Source organism: Podarcis melisellensis (assembly GCF_964234715.1).
Source record: "Podarcis melisellensis genome assembly, contig: HAP1_SCAFFOLD_210, whole genome shotgun sequence".
Lineage (NCBI taxonomy): Eukaryota > Metazoa > Chordata > Lepidosauria > Squamata > Lacertidae > Podarcis > Podarcis melisellensis.
Window position 1 is genome coordinate 53,566 of NW_028112996.1, and position 18,351 is coordinate 71,916.

Consider the following 18,351-nt stretch of genomic DNA (forward strand, 5'->3'; position numbering starts at 1 on the left):
ACCAGGGCCCTCCAAATAAAGTGGGATCTCCATACGCCATACCATCCACAATCCTCTGGCCAAGTAGAACGTATGAACCAAGAGATAAAAACACAACTGGGAAAACTTTGCAGGCTCACTGGACTGAAATGGGTAAATGCACTCCCACTGGTCCTCCATAACATACGGAGTGCCCCAACTGGACCTTTGAAACTGTCCCCGTTTGAACTCCTATTTGGGAGACCCCCTCCCGTTTATAACACCTTATTCCCCCTCTCAGAACTCGAGGTGGGGGAAGCAGAACTTACTAACTATATTATTCAGCTTCAGAAACAGCTGCAGCGCCTCCACCAGTACGCGGCTATCGAGGGACAGAACCTGCCCATTGACGTCCAAGCCCACTCCTTCCATCCAGGTGACTGGGTCCTGGTCAAGGTCTATCAGAAGCTAACCCTCCAGCCTGCCTGGGAAGGTCCCTACCAAGTACTTCTGACCTCACCAACTGCTGTGAAAGTGGGGGAGAAAACCACGTGGATACATCACACGAGGTGCAAGGCGGCACCACCACCCCAGGAGACGCAGGAGAGCCTCGGAGAGGATTACACCTTCGAAACCCCACCTCTTTCGGGGACCTCCTACATCGACGAGGACGAGGAACAGACCGGACCAGATCGGGGCCAGAATCGGGCTCAACAGACCGGACCAGATCAGGGCCAGAATCGGGCTCAACAGACCAGACCAGAAACCACATCACCCAACTGGACCTCCGAAATCATCCCAGACACCAACGCCATCAAATTACGCTTTAAACGGGTTTGACAGCTCGTTTGACAGCTCCATAGACTGCCTTCCTCCCCGCTTCCCTGACAGCGTGTTTGACAGCTAGTTTGACAGTTCCTTTGACAGCTCCATTGACTTCTATGCTCACCACTCCGTTTCCACATTTGACAGCTCGCCTCTTCTTCCCTTCCTTCAGCCTCTCACAACCGCCGACCATGAACCTGATCCCCACCTTTCCTATCCTCACCACCCTGACTGAGATCTCCGCTTTTCCGTCGGACCATTGTACAGGACTACAAACAGACTACCACTTCTTGGATTACCACAGGATCGAGACCGGCGGAAAGTCCAACCCCGACCGAATGGGAGACTTTGACTTCTGCCTTCCAGAGTCCTGAACCCTGCTGCGCCACTCGCTAGTACCCCGGCTCACCGATAACGAATACTGGGAACTTTTTATTCGAGACAAGAACCTGCAACGCATTGGGTCAGCTGCCCTCACCTTTGATCACCCCTACTACTGGCTGAAGTGCTATAATGGGACCTACCTTCTTTATGGCAACGGCAAAGTCTCAAGGAGCCCGAATTGGACCGAGATCGAGGTAGGAGGGGCCACAAATGTGTACACAGACTCAAACCACCCCTCCAAGAACTTGATCTTCGGGTTCCAGTGCCTCCTTATGACCCCGGAACCCCGAAAGCCTCAACTCCAAGGACTCTGCCTGAGGCGGTACTGCTGCCTGTGGAGCCTTGGGGTCACCCACGATTCCGTTGGAGGAGAACAACAGCATCTCTTATTATCACTCAACATAGCAATATAGAGCTTCCAGGAACAGAGGCGCTCTACCTCTGAAGCCAACAGCTAGAGGAGAAGCAGCAGGAGTGGGCTACTGCTTGTGAGTTTGGACTAGATGGGCTTTTCCTCTGATCCAGCAAAGCCACTTCCACCTACAAAGGAGGTGGAGTTGCGGGCGACTGAGGGAATCCCCGGCCGCGTCAGCCCCTGGACAGCCAATCGGCTGGCTCAGGGGGCGTGACCAGCCCTATTTATCGCCGCCTACCTCGTAGCAAATCGTCACAACTTTCTGGGTATTGGCGGTTAGGCATTGGTATTGGTATTGTTCTGTAGATGGAAGAGGGGAGGAAGCGCCATCACCTGCCCCGCATATTGAAGGGTAGTCCGATAAAGGATTCCGGGGGCGTGGCCCTGTCCGAAGCCTATGGAGGTGAGGGCCTAAGGCACGCCCCTGAGTGGTGACCCCGGGGAGGGGGGGTGCGAGTTGACGTGCATCAGCAGGACTCCCCCTACTGGTGGTTAACCCTTCCCGGACCTCAAGCGGACGGGCTGAAGTCGGATAGTCGGTTAGGACCAATGCCTAAGCCAATGCCACTCATCACCTGTAACCAATAAAGTTGTGGCCATATTTAGCCCATTAACCTGAAATAATTGTGTCGTGTGTCTTTATTTCCCCTGGGGGGGGGGCGGGAACTCGCCACGCAATAGGGCTCTTTTTGTTTTTTTATGCACCCACAGACCCCAAACGGCTCTCCACAGGAACACAGTGGTGCATCTCATGTATGTGGGGGGGATTCCAACACTCCCCCCACCCCCATCCCCAGCAAAGGAAAGGGAAGCATTTCCAGCATTTAAAAGAGCCCTCAGCACAATGCTGTTAGGACAGCAGCCCTGCCTGGAGAGCGAAGGGGGCTGCTAGGAAGGTCGTCAAAGCATCAAGGCATAGATGAGCCAAAGAATGCAATGAAAACTCTCTTGGAGTCAGAGTGACTGACAGGAAGACTGACAGAACCCCTGTCTGTTGCAGTTGATGGCTGAAGAGTTGAGAAACGGAGAAGGGGTAGAGAGAGGGGGGGGGTATAGTGGCTAGAATTCTGGACTAGGAGGACCTGGGAGATCCGAGCGCAAATCCCCACTCAGTCATGAAGTGCACTGTTTGATGTTGGGTCCAGTCACTCTCATCCTAGCCTGCCTAACAGGTTTGTTGTGAGGGGAGAAACAGGGGGAAAGGCAAGCCATCAATGCCACCTTGAACTGCTTGGATGAAAAGTGGGCTACGAATGTAATAAAAAGCATCCCCAAATAATGATCATGGAAGGTCTAGTCCAACCCCCTGCAATGCAGGAATCTGCAGCTGTACCTTCTGGGAATCGGGCCTGCAACCTTGGTGCTATCTGCAGCTCCCTCTAACCAGCTGAGCTGCAATGAGATTGGAGGGAGAATGGGAAGGCGGGTGGGAAGAGAAGTTAAGCTGTTCAGGAAGGGGTTAAATTCCATGGGGATGCTGGCCGTGTGGGGGACCCCAAGCCCTCGCCCCAGAAGATTAAAAGAAAGAAGCAGAAGACATCCTACTTACAGATTCACAATGCTGGCCATCTCTTCAGCTGAAATCCCCTCCTGTTTAAACTCAACTGCTTTAAAATGCTCACACAACACTAACTGTGAACCTTGCCTCCAACCCTATTGCTACTCCTCTCTGTCTAAAGTATACAGGAAAATAGGTGCACAAAATATACAGAGGAAAATGAAATGATAAAGTGAAAGCATTTGCTGAAATACAGTAGAGAACTCACGCCTCCCAAGTTGAGGGAGGCCTTGCTTTGCATGCAGGAGATCCCAGGTTCAGTCCAGGATCTCCACTAGACAGGGCTGGGACTGCCCCCGTCTGAAAACCCTGCAGCGCTGCTGCCAGTCAGTGTAGGCAGTGCTAGGCTAGATTGACTCTGTCAAGTGCAACTTCCTATGAATGCTCCTCTTATACGATTTCTCGAGACACAAGCAAGCTACCTTATCAACGAGTTGTGAGAGTTCATTCATGACTTTTAACAAACAGCAGAAACCATTTTATTATTTCTATGTGAGTACAGAAATCCTGAATATGAAAGGAAGGAAACCTCCTGCCTCTGCAATAAAGGCAGCTGCACTGCTAGGTGAGCTGTCCCGATGCCAACTGAAACAGACCCTCCAAAGGTGAAAAGGGAATTTTGAGCATCTGAGCACAACTGGGCCGTCTTCTGCGTTAACGTGAAGTGCAGGAAGTGATTGCCTTGAGCAGGGGTAGGCAAGCGAAGGCCCGGGGGCCGGACAGTCCGGGAATCAATGTGTTTTTCCATGAGCAGAATGTGTCCTTTCATTTAAAATGCATCTCTGGGTTCTTGGTGGGGCATAGGAATTCGTTCATTTTCTCTCTCCAAAATATAGTCCAGCCCCCCACATGCTGTGAGGGACGGTGGACCAGCCCACGGCTGAAAAAGGTTGCTGACCTCTGGCCCTTGCTGATTCTACTGAGTCCATCAGTAGATTGTTGTGAAGTGACCTGGCATTTTTAATGAAGTGCAATATAGGCTTGTCTTACATCTTTAACAACAACAACAACAACACAGTAAATTGCACAGAAGAATTCCATGTTGCCTGTGGGAGCGGCTGGGTAGACCTCTTTGCAGCTGCATGATCCATGCATTTGATCTATAAGCAACTGGTCAATCTTCATAATTGGCTCTGGCTTCGTGTAGGAGATTGAACGCATTCTTCTAGTTCTCAGCCCTGTATTCCACCCCCACCCCCCTCCTCCTATACTCGGACGGTGCCGACTACTCATCTCTACAGAGTGAAATGTTTATGAGTCCTGCAGATCTAGTCTCAGACGTCAAAGCTCTACCCCAAAGACGGGGGAGCCTGTGACCTTCTAGAGCATACATTTCTTTGGACTGCTATATGCTGAAGTGAACAAATGTTTTGTCTGAAACCCTTGAGAGCTTCTGTGGGCCGCCCTAGAGACCACTGGGCTAGAGGGATCATGGGGATGACTTGTTCCACAACAGCAGATGGCATGCAGAAATTTAAACTGTAGCAAAGGGAGGTAAACTGTCTAGCTAGCATGCACTCCTCTTAGCCAAAGCCCCAAGAATTGCAAGCGTGGAGCCACACAAACACGCCTGATCTCGACACTGTCTTGGGGGAAACTCCTGATGCTGGAAAATTCATGTGCTCAATTTCTGCTCATTGAGACAGGAGCCAAAGAAAGCACACGCAGAGTAGGGGAGCTCATAAAAAAGGTTTCTTTGGGAGGGGGTGGGTTGAGGTTTGCTCCCATGTGAAAGCGAAAGAGCAGGCTTTCACAGAGAAAGGAGCAGAGTAAGGCGGAACCTACTGGGACCCGTGCTTTCCAGGCACGCTGACGGGAGGGATGAGTCCAGCATTGCATTGTTGGGTCGTATTTCCAGTGACAACTATTTATGACAGAGGTTTACAGAAAATTGATCTAAACCCTCTGCTTGTAAGAGGCTATGGGCATTTGAAGAAGCCCATCATAATCTTTACATGAAATGTATCTTTAGAACACCGGTGGCGTCATGTCCCCATTTGTTGCCTTAGTTTCTCCATCAATGCACCACCCACAATTTGCCATCATATTGGCATCAGGTGTTCTCCAGGCCAGTGAATGTCAGCAACCCCTTCTTCTCAAGCTGCTTCCCCAGTTTCATCCAAAATAGAAAGAAATGCCATTTGGTGGCCCAGTGAGAAGCTTTGGGAAGTAATGAAATACATTTCTGAAAGTTATTTATGGATGCACAAGGTCACCACATCTTTGCTTAAGGTGAATGGAAAGGAACATTTCCCCAGGCGGCACACCACTGTCCCCGAATCTCGTCCGCTGCTTGGTCATTTCAACAGATTGTGTGTACATTTCAGAAAGCTTCCCCTTGCCTACAAATGAAGTGCATGATTTTTCAAAAACTTATTAATGCCCCGTGCTTTTACTTCTGGTGTGGTAAAAAATGGCAGAATCTGGCTATCATTTAAAGCAGTGTAAGACGCTGGTTTACGTTTCCCCTCACATTTGGTGACTAGGTAGGGATATGCAGTTTTGTGTTTTGTTTTTTGAAGAGTTGCTAAGGAGTCCTGCTGCTTCCGAGTTTTATTTTGGGGGTTGTTGTTGTTTTTGTTTACAAAAAGGTAGTCCAGTTGTAACCCTTTTCTAGGTACAATTCTGTACATTCTGGTACTACCTGTTCACTCATGGTCCCTCCAAATCCCTTTGTTTCTTTTAGCAATGTGCCCTTGTGTATCTGCACAAGCTTTTCAAAGCCTGCTACCTTTGCTTACAGAATTTCTCCTGAGGGGCGCTTTGAACATGTCCCGTAATACATGTGGATAAAAGGAATCGCCTTTGTTAATTTCAAAAGCCATTTTATTTCTTCCATGATTTTCCTCTCTTGTTAATTTATTTTGTAAAAGCAAGTGGGGTTTAGTCACCAAAGAGGTGGAGTCTGTGGTTTTGCTCAATAGGTCATGGTCATTTCAAGAGCCATAGGGCCTGAGATGGTTCCAGCTCTAATTTACGTGTAAGATTAGGAGTCCAAGAATGTGGAATCAGTACTGCAGAAGGTCAGTTCTGACATACTTCCCCCCTAAATAGTGGGTGAAGTCCTTTTGGAAAGGACTCAAAGGTTTCAAAGTGTCAAGTTTTGCTGTACTGAAGGACTGTCCATATCTAATCTATTAGAACACTGAACCCTCCTCCCCACTCCAGGAATTTTGCTATCCAGTTGCTCATCTCATTTCCATGGAGGACATTCCGAGAAAGAAAAGTGGGTTTGAATTTGGATAATAAAAGTTTCCAGTCGAGTAGATTTATATATTTTAGTGAAGGTAAGCAACTTAAAATGACCCCAGACCCAGTAAAACTCATTACAAAGAGAAGAGAAACAACATTTAAAAGCAGATACAAATAATGAGGCATTATTCTTTTCTCAAGAAGCCAGCAAAATTTCATCTTTCCTGTTTTATTTTAAGCATGCTTTTTATTCAAGTGTTTAACAAACAACAAGATGGTAAGCTGCTGACTATAGGCAGACCATCCTTTCTCAAGGGCCATTCCAAATGGGATGAGGTACATCCTGGATAGCATGAAGAACAATCCAGCCCTGGGGTGCATAACGTGAGGTCGAGGAATGCCACAATGGAGAAAAGCCCCTCACCAAGAGAGCTGGCACAAGGGCTGAGAATTGTATCCCGCCTGCTTTCCACAGTAGCATTCCTACTACCCTTCTCCTGATTTGGGGCAATGGGAGAGTCAAATCATTCCCCCCCCCCCCCCGCGTCTTCTAGTGGCGAGTCTCAGAGAGCCGCTTTGCTAGGGATAGACAGACAATGGTTGGGAACACTTGGGTTCTTCTGAGCCGCTCTAAGGAAGACCGTATGCTGGATGTCCCACCCGCTGCGCTCCACCAAGGTGCCACTATACTCACAGCAGGAGCTCGTAACAGCGAGTTGGTAGCTAAGATATAAATCAGTTGGGACGTTTGGAACCTGCACACCCCAAAACTGGTACTGGATTCCAGCCCACACCCATCCTTTCAATGGTACCCTCCCCCTCAGCTCACCTGGTGGCAGGCATTCTTGAAGAGGTGGTCCACCAAAAGCCAGATCTCCTTGGCTGCTCAGTGGAGTCATCACCATCCTGGGGTACGATATCCAGAAACTGCTTCTCCTGGAGGTCCAATGACAAGGGGGACTGGCATGAGAGCCTGACAGAATGTGTGCCAGTATGCATTCTTTCCTTGCTCCAGCTGGGTGGACAAGTCTTGCCCTCTGAGGCCACAACTAGGGCTGGGCGATAGGTGGCTTTCAACACGGCGATATATCACTAGCTAAACATTGCAATACACCAATATATCACGATGTCTGAAATAAGATGGAGCTATGTAGAGGCATTGGCTGGCTTCACGGTTTCCCCCGCATTGTGATTTCGGCTGCCCCCTGCAGGAGGGCAGGGGAAAGCTGAACCGGCAGAGTCCACAGGGGCTGCAGGAATCTAAAGAAGCATTGTCTGGCTTCACAGTTTCCCCCCACATGGTGTTTTTTGCATAGTACACACACACACATCATGATTCGCAATATATTGCCAGGTCAGAAATTATGAAACCAGTCTCACTATCTAGACTTCAAGCTGATTTGAAAATATATCGCCCGGCCCTAGCCACAGCAAGCATCTCAAGTGGGGAAACAAAAAACTAATTGCTCGCACCCCAAATCCAAGCTCCCCCTCCCCCTATTAATATGCAGCTAGTAATCCTCCCACTCCGGATGTGCAGTTCACCCAAAAGCTTACTGAATATGCAGCTGTGGACATGAGGTTTGGCTAACATTTTATTTAAATTGTTGGAACCTGCCCTGGGACCTTAGGGTGAAGGGCAGGAAATAAGTAACAAAAACAGCAACAGAACATGGATGGGCCTTCATAGGTTGATGGGCTGCAGCCCCAGCCAGCATGATGAGATGAGGGGGTCACATGTTCACCACCCCTTGTCTAGAGCACGTTGCAGAGGCAGGGGTAGAAACTGAGCAACAGCTGGAGCCCCAGCCCACGACTTTGTCTGGGCAATGCAGCACACAGCAGCTGGTGAACAATGCCTCCGGCCTCCTTCCCATCTTCCTCTCCAGGAATGTTCAGGGTGGTTATTTCTATCTCAAGCTACCACATTCAAGAGAAAGAGAAAGAGAGGAGGGGGGAGCAAGAGAGCTTTAGGAGCACAGCAGTGGCAAGCAGCCCATCACTGAAAGGAGTTGGCAAGGATGGAGAATTTGATCCCCTCATCCCCAGGGCAGCTGTTGATTAGGACCCAGTTCATCCCCCCTCCCCCCCCGCCAATACTCCCCGCCCCTGTTGAGAGAGAGAGAGAGAGAGAGAGAGAGAGAGAGAGAGAGAGAGAGAGAGAGAGAGAGTATTGGTGTGGGGAATGACACATGCTGTATCAGAGTCTTAGTGCAAGAGTAGCTGGTGCATGCTAAAGAACACAGGAGCCTTGCTGGGTTAGATCAGCATTCTGTTCCCACAATGGCCAACCACATGCCCTTGGGAGTCCATAGGGACACGGGGACAAGAGCACTCTGTCCATCATGTTCCCCAGAAACTGGTAATCAAAAGCATGTGGTTTGTGATAATAGTGGCAAGAAATAGCCCTGACCGGAGCCACTGATCAACATATCCTTCATGATTCTAAATGTCTACAGCTGTCCAAATTGACAGTCACCACGGTCTCCTTGTGGCTAGGATAATACACCCAAGTTGATCTGATTTCGAGAGGAGTGACATTTCCCTGAGCCACCCCAAAGCAGCCACTACCGCTTCCCAAATGCCAGTGCTCAGGTGGTGAGAGTAAGCCAGAGTGGCACAGCCTGTGCAGCAGTTGCTGAGCACAGAGACAAGGAGAAAACTGGCTCTTGGGGCCAGAGGGGGCTGGCACCTGCATCATGAGACTGGGCTTTCTGCCTCCCGTGCTGCCAATCGCAAGCGGACCCAGAGTCAAGCAGCGATGGCAAATTCTGGTTTCGTCTCCGTTCTCCTCTGCCGAGTTCTACAAGGGCCACGTTGAGACTAGGGGAGAGACCAAAGCAGAGAGCTAGAGCCACCACCTGGACTGGATTTGAGTCAGAAGGCAGGCAGGTGTGGGTACCTGAGAGGAAAGTCCGGTTGGTGGGGTAGTGCCTGGTTTGCCCTAAGGGACCAGCTGCCACTGCATGGAGCAGCTGCTGATCGTTGACAAGGGCAACTCCATTTACGTGCCTTCGAGGCACATGCACACTGCCGCAGAGCTGGAAGGGGCACTGGAAGGGGCAAAAATGTCCCCCCCCCCCAAGAGCACAAAAGCGGCAAAGTGGCATGGAAACAGCATCTCGACTCCCTCCCAGGAGCTTTGGCACCGACCTTTCAGACCTGTGGAGAGTTGGAGCAAGGAGTTTTGCAGGGAGGCTGCTGGTTTTCAAAAGGCCTTTCAAAAGGGCTTCCGGGAGTTTAGAGGGTGTTTGCAGGCTTTTCCAATGCTGCCCCCAATATACACAATTTCATTTAAATGCACGGCACCTCGGAACGCAACCCCCGTGTAAACCTGCTTTGAGCCCGCTACAAGAACATCTAGAGGATAGCAAACCAACTGTTACCTTTTCTAGGAAGCCGTCTTCTCCCTGAGATCAGAGGTGGAAGGCAAGAGCAACAGACAACCAAGGGTGTTAATGGCACAGGCCCTGAGAAGAGAAAGAAACAGCCCGTTGGCTGAACAGAATCTGGGCAGATGGCAGGGAAATGCACACGGTTCAGTGGCCCTGCGAAAGGGCAGGTGGGAGGACCAGAACCTGGGATGACTCAGTCAAGGCAAACAAAGGGCATGAACAGCACACAGGAAGCGGATGCACAGCTACAGAAGCTGAAGCTGAATGCAGCGGAGGACCCCCAGCCCCCACATTGCTGAGTGGAAGAGCAGCTGTTTTCCAAGCAGGCAAGCAGAGTGGGAAGGGTAGACATCCAGCACATGAACCTGCCAGGTAAATCAACCCCTTTCCCTACCAGGTCAATAAGTCTGGTGACGGGAACTCCGCCAAGCGGCTGCCTCATCCAGCACAAGGCTTCCAAGGAGGTCCCGAAGCAGCTTGGTAGGTAGCTCCCACCGATGGTGAGGAAATAGTCCTTGCCAGGGTCAAGGTGAAGGACAAAGATAGCCTCAATCTTCTCTTCCTTGCTGACGTACACATCCAGGGAAATGTCCACCGTCTCACCTAAAACGGGAGGAGGTCAGGTAGATACACTCTTGGGCACAGCCAAGTTGGCTTGTCTGTAAATTAAAAGTGAAGACGGTGAAGAATTGAACAGAAGGACACAATAGGAGGCTGCTGGATCAGGCCAACGGCCCATCTAGTACAGCATCCTGTTCTCACAGGTGTATGGGGCAAACCTTAACTTCAAGAATTAGGAGAAGAAGCGACTCAGTTCCCACCCCCACCCCACTTTCCTCTCTAGTCCTCCAAAGCAGCAGCTGCACAGAAGATGGTGACAGGATACTGGGGGGTGAGAGAAAGTGATCCTAACAAAAGAATATCAAAAGGGAAAGGATTTTTGCGCCCCCAATGTAACTTTCTTTTTTAGTTTACATTTCATCGAATTTTTAAAGGTTTGGCTAGTTCTATATGTTCCCCAAGATATTGTTGTGCCTCCACAACATAAAAATACGATTATTTTTTTAAAAAAGTAATTTTTGGACGGACTGCTCTCACTGGTTCCCTGCGATGCCAAAAGGTGTTTGGGGACCCTCCAGCATTGCTTGGCTTCAATTCATTTGTCTGTGTGTCTTTGTTTAAAGCTGGTCACACACACTTTTACACTTTGGGCTCAGCTGCTTTGACGTGTGGCCCTTGGAGGCTTGAGCATGGGGCAATGCAGCCCACAAATGTTAAGCCTCCCCTGCTCTACCAAACTCCCAAGGTTTGAGGGAGGAGGGTTGGGAAGAGGAGGGGAAAAGGAAGGCCTTCCCTAGATGAGCCTTGGGGTCCCTTTCCAACTCTACAGTTCTCTGATTCCAGAGAGAGACGCGCAGGGCTCCAAGTATCCCTCGCAGGGCTCAGCGCGAAGCCATGGCTTCCAATACTGGCTGTCACTGAGCTTGGGGATAAAGGAGAAGTGGAGGGTGACCTGCCCGTTGTTTGTGATCTGGAACCTCTCCTTCTGCAGCTGCCGGAACTTCACATTCTCAAACGGAAACTGCAGAGCAAAACGGGGGGGGGGGGGGGAGGAAAGAGAGTGTTTGCCTTCAGCAGAGGCAAGGAAACATGCTCCAGGGGGAAGTTTGTCCTTGGCCCCGGCCTCTCATTTAGGGGACTGCACATGCAACAGGTCCACGTGGGGCTCTCCAGATATTGCTGCACTTGCCACTGGCCATGTTGGCTGGGGATGATGGGAGTTGTAGTCCAGCATCTGGAGGGCACCACGCTGGCGACCCCTGGAGTCTTTGCCTGCAAGGAAGAGGAAGAGGCTGCCACTCAGTGGAAGGGCATCTGCCTTGCATGCAAAGGTCCCAGGTTCTATCCCCAGCATCTTCAGGTAGGGCTGGGAGAGATCCCCCGGAAATCCTGGGGAACCGCTCAAGACTGAGCTAGATGGGCCAAGGCCTTCTTTCCCCCCTGGTCTTTTTGCAGCAAACCCTCTTTAAGGGGTTGGAGAGGATCCTATTCGTCCTTACCTCCCTCCAGGGAGGGAAGGAATTCGTTCTCCATCCTGTCCATCAACTGAACAATATCCTCAATCACTTTCCGGTACCGTCGGTCATCCACAACCTTCACCTATCGGGGGGGGGGGGGGCAGAGCACATTTGTTGGGGCTATGGACTAAAAAGGGGGGGCATGAGTTAAGAGCAATAAGGCCTGATGCACCCCCTGTTCCCAGCCCTGAAAGAGGCAAGTACTGTAACTCTGAGAGCTTCCCCAGGATGGCAGCGGCTGTGACTTCCAGAGCCAATGGGCTGAAGCCCAATGCTCCAAGCCAAGTACCACAGAAGCTCCATTGCATGAATGGAGCCAACGGTTAAGGTATACAGTTCAGCCCATGTGGTCTGCCATGCCTGCAGGAGCAGCGTGTACTCAGAACAGTGGAGAATGGAAGCCTAGGGATTTAACAGAGCCAAAACCTGCCCACTCCTTGCACCGGAAGTCATTGGCCAAGGAGGAGCTCTGTGGAAAGGGGCCTGGTTGTTGGTCAGGGCCTGCCCAGATTCGAGGAGGTGCCACATAGCAGGCAACTAAAAAGCCTGAATAGACGATAGCCCTGGCCAGGGCAGGTGTTACCCTGTGAGGAAGAGGGAGCTGGCGGGCTTGTGGTCGCTCCTTTTCAATTCCATGTGGCTTCGGTAGCTGAGCTGATTCACGCTGCCTCCTCGCCAGAGGATTGGCTCACACCATGCTGGCACACGGCACTTCCCACTGCAAGGAGACAGTTGGACTGGCTGAGGCAACACACAAGGCTCACACAGTCAAACTTTGGCTCCACACACGGCCTGTGATCTTGACCACGGTCAAGAGCTGGAGATGATGGGGCTTGGGAGTCCAACTTCTGAAGGGGCGGACCTTGCAGGTGTGCAGGCATTTTGCCTCATGGAGAGAGTTGTCAGGAAATCAAAAGCTGCCTTCTACCAGGTCAGAATGATTTTCTGACCTCCCCCAGTTTGGATTCCTACATTGCAAGGGATTGGACGAGATGACCCTCGTGATCCCTTCCAACCCCACAATTCATTAATTAAGTCTCCTCTGGCTGGCAGCAGCTCTCTGTGGCCCAATCCTTTTTCAGGTGGAGGTGCCTTTCAACTTGAGACTCTGCATACAAAGCATATGGCACACCACCAAATGATGATCCTTCCCCAAAGCAAGGGGCCCCGTTATTCTTGTTCAGACACTATTTTTTCAGTGATCCAAAAGACCCTTTCTGGCACCTGAAATGCTGCCCAAAGGAGCCTGCCGTTTTCCGGCTTCGTCACTACATGTTCCGCCTGTCCTTTTGATTTCCCCATTACCACAGCAAGAGCAATGAAACTAGCAGGCCTAGGTGGCTTCTGACAGTTGTCAAGAACCACAAGAATATGCCACATCCTGGATGGTGAGGCTCAATGGCTACTAGCCATAATGGCCAGAGAACATACTCCACCAAGAGAAGCAGTATGGCTTGGAGGAGGGGAGCGTGCTGTTGCACCCAGGTCCTGTTTGTGGGCTCCCCGAGAGGCATCTCATTGGCCAATGTGAGAACAGGATGCTGGGCCAGATGGACCAATGGCCTGATCCAGCAGGGCTGCTCTCATGCTCTTATGCCCTGGCAGACTCATCTTGAGAGAGCACCAAGTCTCATTCCCAGACTTCCTTGACACAAACAGGATTCTCTGCTTAAACACGCCATGAAACAGGATGCTGATTATCAGGACAAATGTGGGGGAAAGGCTGCTTGTGGAAAAGGAGCCAAAGCATTTCCAGAGACTTTGAGCAGGGATGGCTTGAGGAAGACAACATATCACAGCCTTGCATTTCACAACTCGCCTAGCAGCCTTTGGCAACCGGGAATTCCATGCAAGCAAAGTGAGCAGGTGAAGGAGAGCTGGATCTCTCTCTTCCTCTGTGGCTTGGTGTCCATTCTGGCTGCAGAGGAAAGGAAGTCCGTCCAGCCCTCAACTCTAGCCCTCCTCCAACAGCTTGCTTAGCAGAAAGCCATGTTTAAAATATATGTTTTACTAGCCTGCTCAGGAGGATGGAAAGGCAGGACACTACTAGCATCTCAGCAGACTAGGAAAAACAAACAAGCCTTGCAGAAGAATGATTGAGAGGACTTACTTACAAAGGCTCAACTATCAAGCAGGATCTGTTTTAGAGTCGAATTTGTACGTCGGGATGAACTTGATCTCTCCCTCTGTGAAATCAGCAAAAGCTGTCTTTTGGGTACGCTGAATGTTTAGCTAAAGCCAAAAAGAAATCGCTTATCAGCAGAGAAGCAGAAGACCCCCTGTTGCCTGACAATGGAGTCTATTAACAGCCACTGTTGTGCTGGAAGACCAAGGTGAAGTACTAGTAGGTTAAAGGTAAAGGTAAAGGGACCCCTGACCATTAGGTCCAGTCGTGACCGACTCTGGGGTTGCGGCGCTCATCTCGCGTTATTGGCCGAGGGAGCCGGCGTACAGCTTCCGGGTCATGTGGCCAGCATGACTAAGCCGCTTCTGGTGAACCAGAACAGCACACAGAAACAGCGTTTACCTTCCCGCCAGAGCGGTACCTATTGATCTACTTGCACTTGGACGTGCTTTCAAACTGCTAGGTTGGCAGGAGCAGGGACAGAGCAAGGGGAGCTCACCCCGTCGCGGGGATTCGAACTGCTGACCTTCTGATCGGCAAGCCCTAGGCTCTGTGGTTTAACCCACAGCGCCACCCGCGTCCCTACTAGTAGGTTAGCCAAGTGCAAAAAAGGGGTATACCTGCTGAGATCCTATCTTATACCCAATTCTTAAAGGTACAGGATGCTTGTGCATTTTTGCCCCATGTCATCTTAAATTACTTTGCTGCATCACACGACAGGAAAATCCTCTAACTCAGGAGTAGCAGACACGTGGCCCTCACAATGCTGCAGAACTACAATTCCCATCATCCCTGATTACTGGCCATGATGGCTGGAGCCAACAGGAACTGCAGCTCAGTAACATCCGGCAGACCACAGGTTAGCTATACCTCCAATAGACAATCTTATATGTACCAATAATCCATACAAACTGTTAACAACCACCAGAATACACCCCCGACACTATGAGCAACTGCAAAACCACCCTTTTGCATCCTACGTTGGCTCCCAGGACGTTTCTGAGCACAATTCTCAGTGTTGGCGCCAACCTTTAAAGCCCTAAATGGCCTCAGCCCTGAAAGAGTGTCTCCATCCCCATTGTTCAGCCCAGGCATCAGGGTCCAGCACCGAGGGCCTTCTGGCCTTTTCCTCACTGTGAGAAGCGAAGTTACAGGGAACCAGGCAGAGGGCCTTCTGAGTAGTGGCACCTGCCCTGTGGGACACCCTCCCGTCAGATGTCAAGGAGATAAGTAACTATACAGCCTTTAGGGAAGTTTTTAATGTTTTATGATGGTTTTGCATATGTTGGAAGTCCCCCCCTTGCCTTCCTTGCAGCATCCTTCTCAAAGGGCTAAGGCACGACTACGCTCACAGAGTTTAAATCCACCGTAAGGTGCAGCAATCAGGCCTGTTTCAACACAAAATACCAATGCTCCTTATGCCAAGTGGGAGAAAGGTCGTCAACATGATGAACACACAAACCTTGGAGAGAAAAATGTAAAACAAAAAGCACCAGCAATTTAATTGGACTTAATGGAAGTCTCTGCTGATAAGAACATGTGAGCAACGCAGATTTTCCAGACAGATGCAAAACCTAGAGCAGGAAACCTTAGACCTTTCGATATTGCTGGACAGCAGCTATGCTGGGGCTGATGGGAGTCCAACAACATCTGGAGCGTGTGCTGAGCTAGGAAAGCCCTCTAACTGGGAAACGGCAGAGCAGTCCTACTTATTCCAAGGCAACCCTCCAACTTAATTGGGACTTGCTTCTAATTCAGGTTGCACAAACCGGCAACCTTAAAAAGCATTTGTAGAAGTCGCAGTCATCCTATGTTATAGCTACACTTTGCTCCTAACTGCCTGAAAGTGGTTTCTCTAGCCTAGGCTGGGGTATCCCAGACAAAGGAAATAAACAGGGCAATATCCTAAACCACCACATATAACACAAAGATGTCTCTCACCTGGTCGTAGGTCAGAAGTCTCTGAAGCTCATTTTTAGTGATCAGATGACAATGCTGGAAAAAAGCAAAGCAACCACAGCTACAGGCTAGCTCACGGGGTCGGGGGTCGGGGGTCGGGAGGCAGCCTGCTGCCACTTCCTGCAATATGTAGTAAGACTGATAACTAGGATTGGGCAGTATGATCATATTAGGCTAGTGCTCTGTGAACTAGACTGGCTCTTGAACTGCTTCCAGGCCCAATTCAGAGCATCCCATTTGGCCTTTCAAGTGTTTCAAGGTTTGGGGAAAGGGTACCAGAAGAAGGCCCACTTATGTTTGCACTGCCTCTCCACTGACTAGAATCCCTTTCCCAGGGAACTCCTGCTCTTTCAAGCATGGCAGGGCCTTTTCAGTCATGGCACCCGACCTTTCAGAATAATCTCCCAAAGAGGTTCACCTGGCCCCTGCTTTGATGTCCTTTCAGCAAAGACTTTTAGAATTTCCCCTGGTTCTTGAATTCATGGGCAGGGCGCTTGTGGCCCTCCAAACCCTGCTGTAGTACACAGGAACATGGGAAGCGACCTTATATTGAGGCAGACCATTGACCCATCAAGCTCAGGACGGACTACATGGACTGGCAGCAGCTTTCAGGCAGAGATCATGCCCAGCCCTAGCTGCACACACTGGTGACTGAGCCGGGAACCTTCTCCATGCAAAATGGCCGCTCTGCTTTCGCGTTACTGCCCTTAACAAACTGCAACTCCCACCCCGATCACTGGAGAAGTTGCCCACATTTGCTATAATCTCATCTAATACATCTCTGCCACTCGGTTTATGTTGCTCTCTCCTGGCTGCTCTAGTAGAAACCTTAGTGGTGCAGCTGCAGCAGCAGGGATCGCCGACACTGCACCCTCCTGGTGTTGCTGAAGTGGAACTCTCATGAGCCCGTCAGCAAGGCCAATTCTTAGCAATTATGGGAATTTTGGTCAATCAACATTTGGAGAGCACAATGCTGCCTGCCATAAAGAAGGCTGATCACCGAAGAATTGATGCTTTTGAATTCTGGTGCCGGAGGAGACTCTTGAGAGTCCCAAGGACTGCAAGAAGATCAAACCTCTCCATTCTGAAGGAAATCAGCCCTGAGTGCTCACTGGAAGGACAGATCCTGAAGCTGAGGCTCCAAGACTTTGGCCACCTCATGAGTGGCCAATGGATCCAAACTACAAGAAAGAAGATTCCACCTAAACATTAGGAAGAACTTCCTGACAGTAAGAGCTGTTCGACAGTGGAATTTGCTGCCAAGGAGTGTGGTGGAGTCTCCTTCTTTGGAGGTCTTTAAGCAGAGGCTTGACAACCATATGTCAGGAGTGCTCTGATGGTCTTTCCTGCTTGGCAGGGGGTTGGACTCGATGGCCCTTGTGGTCTCTTCCAACTCTATGATTCTATGAGAAGAGAAGACTCCCTGGAAAAGACTCTGATGGATGAATGTATTGCCAAAAATGTTATTTTTGTTTCAGTCATTGCAAATTCTGGACAAGATGGACTGTTTCAAGAAGTGGCAGAAAGACATTTCTAGATTTGTCTGGCAGGGCAAGAAGCCCAGAATAAAATTTAAAATACTAACTGACGCAAAGGAAAGAGGTGGATTTGCCCTGCCAGACCTTAAACTTTACTATGAATCAGCAGCATTCTGCTGGTTGAGAGATTGGCTGCTTCTTGAGAACACAGACATTTTGGACTTAGAAGGTTTCAACAATGTTTTTGGGTGGCATGCATATTTGTGGTACGACAAGGTTAAAGCACATAAAGCATTTAAAAACCATATTGTCAGGAAAGCATTGTTTAATGTCTGGATAAGATACAAAGACTTACTGGAAAATAAAACCCCAAGGTGGTTGTCACCAATGGAAGCAAAGGCTCAGAAAAAACTCAATATGGAGGCCAAATGGCCGCAATATTGGGAAATATTGGAACAAGAAGGAGACAAATTGAAATTGCAGAGTTTTGAGAAATTAAAAGATAAAGTGCGAGACTGGCTTCATTATTACCAAATAAGAGAGGCCTATAATTTGGACAAAAAAAATGGCTTCCAGGTGGAAAAATCAAAATTGGAAACAGAACTGTTAGATCCCAAAACTAAGATACTTTCAAGAATGTATAACTTGCTGTTAAAATGGAATACGCAGGATGAAATGGTTAAATCTGCTATGATTAAATGGGCACAAGACATTGGTCATAACATTATGTTTGCTGACTGGGAACAATTGTGGACCACCGGTATGAAATTTATGGCATGGCATGTAATGCATTGAGAGAGAATATTATGAAAATGATATACAGGTGGTACATGACACCAGTCAAGCTTGCAAAAATATATCATTTGCCCGACAATAAATGTTGGAAATGTAAAGAAAATGAAGGTACATTCTTTCACCTTTGGTGGACGTGCCCAAAGATTAAGGCCTTCTGGGAGATGATCTATAATGAAATGAAAAAGGTAT

At 49.5% G+C, this 18,351-nt stretch overlaps 1 pseudogene across 1 annotated transcript in view; it reads right to left on the reverse strand.

Annotated features, from left to right (window-relative positions):
• Positions 1-7,152: 7,152 nt before the first annotated feature.
• The window catches only part of LOC309362425 (inositol polyphosphate 5-phosphatase OCRL-like), a 28,257-nt pseudogene continuing 17,058 nt past the window's right edge, over positions 7,153-18,351 (reverse strand). The window contains exons 7-14 of the transcript in view: positions 15,872-15,925; positions 13,934-14,037; positions 12,389-12,523; positions 11,777-11,887; positions 11,144-11,309; positions 10,122-10,330; positions 9,719-9,742; positions 7,153-7,268 (exon numbers count right to left, since the gene is read on the reverse strand). The product of the transcript in view is annotated as an inositol polyphosphate 5-phosphatase OCRL-like (transcript). The remainder of the gene's footprint in view (positions 7,269-9,718; positions 9,743-10,121; positions 10,331-11,143; positions 11,310-11,776; positions 11,888-12,388; positions 12,524-13,933; positions 14,038-15,871; positions 15,926-18,351) is intronic.